General features: G+C 40.1%; 1 non-coding gene across 1 annotated transcript; it reads left to right on the plus strand.

Moving 5' to 3' along the window:
• Positions 1 to 7,648: 7,648 nt before the first annotated feature.
• Positions 7,649 to 7,755, plus strand: LOC131615302 (small nucleolar RNA R71). The gene has a single exon (XR_009287724.1). It is a non-coding gene; the product is annotated as a small nucleolar RNA R71 (small nucleolar RNA).
• Positions 7,756 to 8,043: the final 288 nt, after the last annotated feature.

The raw sequence follows: 8,043 nt of genomic DNA on the forward strand, positions 1-8,043 counted from the left end.
AAGGAGTGTCGTAGTTGAAAGAACTCAAGAATTCTAAGACGAGCGGCTCATAAGTTGGTACGGGTTCGGTACAAAGATGGTGTAGGCTAGATTTGGTGAGTAAACGGGTGACACCATCAATGAGACCCAAAGTTTCTAGACATTCGGTGTTCACAAATTTTGTGGGAACAACCGAACGTTCATAGAAAGCGAGGTATTTGGTTCTTTGAGCATCGTTGTCGTCTTGTCGGAAAATAATATTTGAAAGGTCGGGAGGTGGTCTCTCAGGACGCACACTACGGATGATTGAACGTGGAGGCATGGTGAGTTTGAAAATGGAAAATAGAAATGAGAGTAGAATGGTAGAAAATGGTATGAAGGTTGTGAAAAGTAAGAGTGGTGGTGGTGTGGTTTTATAGTGAGGTTTGAGAATGGTGTGGTTAATGTAGAATTAAAATGGAATTATGGTGGTGTTTGAAGTTTGAATGGAATAGAAGATTGGGAAATGATGAAGAATTAAAAGGTGAATGATGGAGGATGAATGATGTTTATGGTGTTTAAATGGAATAAATAGGGGAAGAATGAGGAAGAATGAATTTTGAAATTCAAATTCAAAATTCAAAAATGGGATAAATGTGGTCTTCTGCGTGGTCAAAAAGGCAGCACAGACTTCTGGCCTTGGGAAGGCGCGCGTCTCAGGCAGCCAGTCTGCTAGGGGACAGGCATGGAAACGTGCGTCTCCTGTCCTATGCATGCAGACTGCTGGTCCCACATGAATGGAGACGTGCGTCTCCTAGCTCAGGTAAGTGGTTTCCACGCGTGCAGGTGTGGACCAATTCTGACAGTAGCATTAATACAGAATACCAGCTCAGTACAGTGTCATTGTATCATACTATAAACGGCAAAAATATGGTATACAGGAATGCATAGCAGTTTAATAGTGATATAGTAAAACACAGTAGCAGTAATAAATAGAATATTGCATTTAAAATTAAACCGGTACTGAGTGTTAACAGGAGCAGAATGTAAAAGTGCAGGAAATTAAATTCTAAACGAGGAATTTGAAATTACTAAAACTAGAAATAAAATCTAATAATCTAAACGGTAACATATAGCCACGTCTATTGTTGTGCACATTAGAATAAATGTGTTTGAAAACTTCGTCGAACTGAGCATTGACGGTGTCGATGAAATCGAAGAAATGCATTTGCAAAGTGTGAAGCTCGTTGCGCACATGTTGTACATCTTGTTGCAGTGCAGTGATGGCTTGCTCGTGCGTGTTCAGATTAGGCATTCTTTGATTTACTGATGTGGTGGATGCAGCGGGTTGTTGTTGCTCGAGCTCGACATCAGTCATATCAACAGTGTAATCATCAACAGAATCTTCAGAGGGAGTTTCAGGCTCATACTCAGGTATAGGTTCATCTTCAGAAAGAGGTTCATAGTATCCAGGAGGAGTGTCAGGCTCAGATTCTGATACGTGCATTTCCTCATCAAAATGTTCATAAGCTTGAGGGGTTTCAGGTGAGGGTTCTCTCTCAGGAATCTGACCATAGTAAAGCCAGTTAGCAGGGTTGTGCACACTCGTCCTTGGACTCGGTAAAGTGAACTGATCCAATACTTTGTTATGAATGAGTAAATCAAACTGATCAGGTCCAAGGTTACCGATGATACCTCGGTTAAAGCAGAAATGAATGTCCATAGAATTGTGGGAACCAAGAGGTGTCAATCTAAGCAAAGGTACTCTCATTCCTATGGCATTAGCAATCATAGTGACAAATCCGCCGATCCTCATAGGCGAAACTTCGTCTTGCGTGATGCGCTCGAAGTTTGTTAGCATGAATGCGATGGCATTGACCGGGCGATTCTGAGAGGAGCAGAACATGATGAATAACTCTTCTCTAGAAACTTCAGTGATATTATCAGGTTTTCCAAAGATGTAGTGAGCAATGATCTTATGGAAGTATCTGAAAGCGGGGTTATGGATGTTCTCAGATTGGAATTCGTTCTCTTCAGGGTTGTCGTTTCCAGTGATCTTGCCCCAGTATCTTTCCAACTCCCAGTAAGCAAGACTGTCTTCAGCTACTTTGGTGTATGCATCTGATCCATGAGGTAGCTCTAGCATTTTAGCAAAATCTCGGATGCAAAAATTAAATTCCATACCAAAGAGTCTAAAGAGAATGACTCCTTTTCTCAGTCCTTGTCCACAGTTAGGAAGATAGGTCAGGGAGCTCAAGAATTCCAGAGTGAGCTTCCGGTAGGTACTAAACTTGCGGAACAGGTGAGAACCAGTCCAACCAATTTGGTTTAGCAGGTGCAAAACGCTTTCTTCGATACCAAGTCGTACCATAGTCGGTTGGTGAGGGTAGCAAGTCAAATCCATTTGTCTTTCAGCCAGCTTATCAAATCTTGCTTCTTGTCCTCTACCACGGAACACAACTTCCATATTATCGACTTCTTGCATCTTAGTTAGTAGTTAAGAAAAACCTAGAAGTTGAAAATATTAAGATTAAGTTAGAACTAGGCTAGTGTTTATTTAAAATAGAAATAAAATTAAATAACAAGTTATAATAATAAATATAATTATAAAAGGAAATATTTTCTCGAATTAAGATAGCAGTTATAATTATAATAATTATTATAAGATGTATGAAAAAAAAGTAAAAATGATTAAAATTAAAATAATTAAAAATAGAATAGATTATTTAAATGAAAATTAAAAGGTTAAAAATAAAAATAAAGTAAAATAAAAGAATAAATAAATGTGGGTTGTCTCCCACCAAGCGCTTTGTTTTATGTCGTAAGCTCGACGATTTTAAAAATAGAAAACTATTTTTTCGAAAGAGCGGGCAGCTCGTCAAGTTTAAAAACTTCAATGTTTTCATCGTGTTCGAGATGATGGTAATACTTAAGGCGTTGCCCATTTACGACAAAAGGTTTGACGGTTTCTCCTTTGATTTCTATCGCTCCACTCGGAAATATGTTAGTTATTTCGAAAGGACCGGACCATCTAGATCGTAACTTACCAGGAAATAATTTTAGTCTCGAATTAAATAAAAGTACTTTATCGCCTATGCTAAAATTTTTCCTAGATATACGCTTGTCGTGCCATTTTTTCGTTCTCTCTTTATAGATTTTGGCGTTTTCGTAAGCGTCTTGTCTAAGTTCTTCCAATTCGTTTATGTCTAGAAGTCGTCTCTCACCAGCGACAGTGTAGTTTAGGTTTAAGTTCTTAATGGCCCAATAGGCTTTATGTTCTAACTCTACCGGTAGGTGGCATGATTTTCCATAAACGAGTTTGAATGGGGTAGTTCCTATTGGAGTTTTGAAAGCTGTTCTATAAGCCCATAAAGCTTCATTTAGCTTGGTTGACCAATCTTTCCTAGATATAGCAACAGTTTTCTCCAATATTTGTTTTATTTCGCGGTTAGATACTTCTACTTGTCCGCTTGTTTGTGGGTGGTATGGTGTAGCTATTCGATGATTTACTCCATATTTTCGAAGGAGTTTCTCAAGTATTCTTGAAATGAAATGGGAACCACCATCGCTAATTACCAATCTTGGCACACCGAACCTAGGGAAGATGACGTTTTTGAAGAGTTTGATAACTACTCGTGTATCGTTTGTAGGAGAAGCGATAGCCTCTATCCATTTTGAAACGTAATCGACAGCTACGAGTATATATTGATTTCCAAACGACGATGGAAACGGACCCATAAAGTCTATTCCCCAGACGTCAAATATTTCTACTTCAAGAATGCCTTTTTGAGGCATTTCATCACGTCTCGAAATGTTTCCGGTTCGTTGGCATCTATCACAGTTTATTACAGCAAAATAAACGTCTTTCCAAAGGTTGGGCCAGAAAAGTCCAGATTGAAGGATTTTGACGCAGGTTCTAGATGTGCTATGGTGTCCTCCACACGGTGCAGAATGGCAGTGTGTTATTATGCTTCCTATTTCTTCCTCGGGTACACAACGTCTAAAGATTCCATCGGGGCCTCTTTTGAACAGGAGTGGGTCGTCCCAATAGTAATGTTTTAGGTCATGGAAGAATTTCTTCTTCTGTTGGTAACTTAGATCAGGAGGAAGCACACCAGCAGCTAGGTAGTTTACGAAATCTGCATACCAAGGTGTGTCAGAGCTGGCTAAAGCTATTTCAGCTAAGTTGTTGGTTTCAGCGTTTGGATGGTATGGTTCGAATTCATTTGCTTCTAATTGAGCGATGAGTCTTTCATAAGGGAAATCATCGTCAATTGGTACTTGTTCGGGTTTTAGATTTTCCAATCGGGAGAGGTGATCTGCTACGACATTTTCAGCACCCTTTTTATCTTTAATTTCCAGGTCGAACTCTTGTAGTAACAAGATCCATCTCAAAAGTCTTGGTTTGGCGTCCTTTTTGGTTAGGAGGTACCTAATGGCGGCATGGTCAGTGTATATGATTATTTTGGCTCCTACCAGGTAAGAACGGAACTTGTCTAGTGCAAATACGACAGCTAATAATTCTTTTTCTGTCGTGGCATAATTCATTTGAGCTTCCTCTAGGGTTCTACTCGCATAGTATATGACATGTAATTTCTTATCTTTTCTTTGCCCTAGAACGGCTCCTACAACATAATCACTCGCGTCACACATTATTTCAAAAGGTTCATTCCAGTCGGGAGGTTGCATAATTGGCGCAAAGATTAATGCTCGTTTAAGCGTATGAAATGCTTCAGTGCATTTATCGGTAAAAAAGAATTCAGCGTCTTTCATTAGTAGTTCAGTTAAGGGTTTTGTAATTTTAGAGAAATCCTTAATGAAACGTCGGTAAAAACCAGCGTGTCCCAGAAAACTTCTTATTTCTCTAACGGTTTTGGGAGGTTGAAGGTTTTCGATAATTTCGATTTTAGCTTTATCCACTTCGATCCCTCTATCGGATACGATGTGTCCAAGTACAATTCCTTGTCGAACCATGAAATGGAATTTTTCCCAATTAAGGACTAGGTTAACGCTTACGCATCGTTTAAGTACCAGTTCAAGGTTCTCTAAACATGTTTCGAAACTTCCTTCACAGACAGAGAAGTCGTCCATAAAGACCTCCATTATTCCATCTAGGAAGTCGGCAAATATTGCCATCATGCATCTTTGGAAGGTCGCGGGTGCATTGCATAGTCCAAAAGGCATTCGTCTATAAGCGAATGTACCATAAGGACAGGTAAACGTGGTCTTCTCTTGGTCGTCAGGGTGGATAGGAATTTGTAAAAATCCGGAGTATCCATCCAGATAACAGAAATGCGAGTGTTTAGCTAGGCGTTCGAGCATTTGATCTATGAAAGGTAAAGGGAAATGGTCTTTTCGGGTAGCTTTGTTTAGCTTCCTATAGTCAATGCACATTCTCCATCCAGTTTGGGTACGTTGTGCTACAGATTCGCCTTTAGCGTTGGTGATTACAGTAACTCCTCCTTTCTTTGGTACGACGTGAACAGGGCTAACCCATTTACTATCGGATATAGGATATATTATTCCGGCTTCTAGCAGCTTTTGGATTTCCTTTTTAACCACATCGCTCATAATAGGATTTATCCGTCTTTGATGTTCCCTAGAGGTTTTACTATTGTCTTCGAGCATAATGCGGTGCATACACAGAGAAGGGCTTATACCTTTCAGATCTGATATGTTATATCCTAAAGCGGTCGGGTATTTTCTTAGGACATTAAGTAATTTTTCAGTCTCGGTTCGTCCTAAGTTGGCGTTCACTATAACTGGTCGGCTTAGTTCTTCGTCTAGAAATTCGTATCTAAGATCGGTAGGAAGTGTTTTCAGCTCTATAGCAGGTTTCTTAGGTCCAGGTATAGGATCGGGAGTTAAAGCTAAACATTCACTCAGGTGGTCATCTTGATATTCCTCACGCCAGTTGTCATCTTCAAGAATTGGCGGTATAGGAATTCTTAGGATCTCAGTTTCCTTATTTGGTTCGGATTTTATTTCTTTGACACACTCGTCGATTATGTCAGCAGAACAGCATGTGTCAATTATGGAAGGTGCTTTTAGGAATTGGGAAAGGATAAATTCTATTTTCTCTTCTCCTACTTCGAAAGTAAGCTTTCCTCGCTTTACATCTATAATTGCACCAGCGGTTGCTAAGAACGGTCTTCCTAATATGATCGGGATGTTAGAATCTTCTTGGATATCCATTATGATGAAGTCAGTTGGGATGTAGAATTGACCTACACGAACAGGGATATTTTCTAACATTCCTACAGGGTATTTTACTGAACGGTCAGCTAGTTGAAGAGACATTCTCGTTGCTTTAAGCTCACCTAGATTTAGTTTCTTACAGGTTGAAAGAGGCATCAAACTAACACTAGCTCCTAAATCGCACAAGGCCTTCTCTATAATGGTTTTACCTATTACGCAGGGTATAGAGAAACTACCAGGGTCTTTCAGTTTTGAAGGCATGTTATTTTGGATGATAGCGCTACATTCAGCGGTAAGCGTTACGGTTTCGTTATCCTCGAGTTTCTTTTTGTTTGATAAGATTTCTTTTAGGAATTTAGCGTACGAAGGCATTTCAGTTATGGCTTCTGTGAATGGTATGGTTATGTTTAATTGTTTCAGAAGTTCTACGAATCTTTTAAATTGCGCTTCGGTTTTTGATTTAGCTAATCTCTGAGGATAAGGAATTGGTGGCTTATAAGGTGGTGGTGGAACATAAGGTTTCTCTTTTTCAGGTTCCACTTCGTTATTGTTCTCTTTAGTCTTAGCAGTTTGGTCATCAGTTGATGTCTTTTGGGTTTCCTTTGGCTCTTGTTGTGACATGGGTACGTTTTGAGTTCTAGGGTCAATGGGTCCATCGTAATTCGTTCCACTTCGTAGTGTTATTGCGTTCGCATGTCCTTTAGGATTAGGTTGTGGTTGAGCAGGAAATGTGCCAGCAGGGGCAGCAGTAGGTGCTTGTTGTTGGGCTACTTGTGAGATTTGAGTTTCTAGCATTTTGTTATGAGTAGCTAAAGCATCTACTTTGTTCGATAGTTGTTTTAGTTGCTCGCTGTTGTGGATGTTTTGGTTCAGGAAGTCTTTATTGGTTTGTTGTTGGGAAGCTATAAAGTTTTCCATCATGATTTCTAGATTCGACTTCCTAGGGGTATTTTGAGCAGCTACAGGCGCTTTTTGGTAGCCAGGTGGTACAGCAGGTGCTTGTCCAGGTGCGTACAACGCATTGTTGTTCTTATAAGAAAAGTTCAGGTGGTTTTTCCATCCAGGGTTGTACGTATTAGAATAAGGGTTTCCTTGAGCATAGTTTACTTGATCAGATGGGACTCCAGTCAAGAGTTGACATTCGGCAACTACATGTCCAGTTAATCCACAGATCTCGCAGTTAGGTGTTACAGCAGCAGCGGTGGCTGAAGGAGTGATGGCTAAGTTCTCGATCTTTTGAGTTAAAGCGTCTACTTTAGCGTTAACGCGGTCTATACCACTTACTTCGTACATTCCTCCTTTGGTTTGGGTTTTCTCTAGAGCGGCTCGTTCTCCACCCCATTGGTAATGGTTTTGTGCCATGTTCTCTATGAGTTTGTATGCTTCATCATGGGGTTTGTCCATTAATGCTCCGCCAGCAGCGGCATCTATAGTCATTTTAGTGTTATATAAGAGATCACCATAGAAAGTATGGATGATCAGCCATGGTTCGAGTCCATGATGAGGGCATATTCTAAGCATGTCCTTGTAACGTTCCCAAGCTTCGAAGAGTGATTCGTTATCTTTCTGGGTAAATCCGTTGATTTGACCTCTAAGCATAGCAGTTTTGCTAGGCGGAAAGTATCTTGCTAAGAATACTCTCTTCAATTCGTCCCATGTGGTTATGGAATTAGAAGGCAGGTATTGAAGCCACGCTCTAGCTCTATCTCTTAAGGAGAAAGGAAAGAGACGTAATCGAATAGCTTCGGGACTAACATTGTTAGCTTTGACAGTGTCGGCGTATTGCACGAACACAGATAAATGAAGGTTAGGGTCGTCTACAGGGCTTCCAGAGAATTGATTCTGTTGAACAGCTTGGACCAGCAAAGGTTTCAGTTCGAAATTGTT

This window comes from Vicia villosa, linkage group LG6 (assembly GCF_029867415.1).
Source record: "Vicia villosa cultivar HV-30 ecotype Madison, WI linkage group LG6, Vvil1.0, whole genome shotgun sequence".
NCBI lineage: Eukaryota > Viridiplantae > Streptophyta > Magnoliopsida > Fabales > Fabaceae > Vicia > Vicia villosa.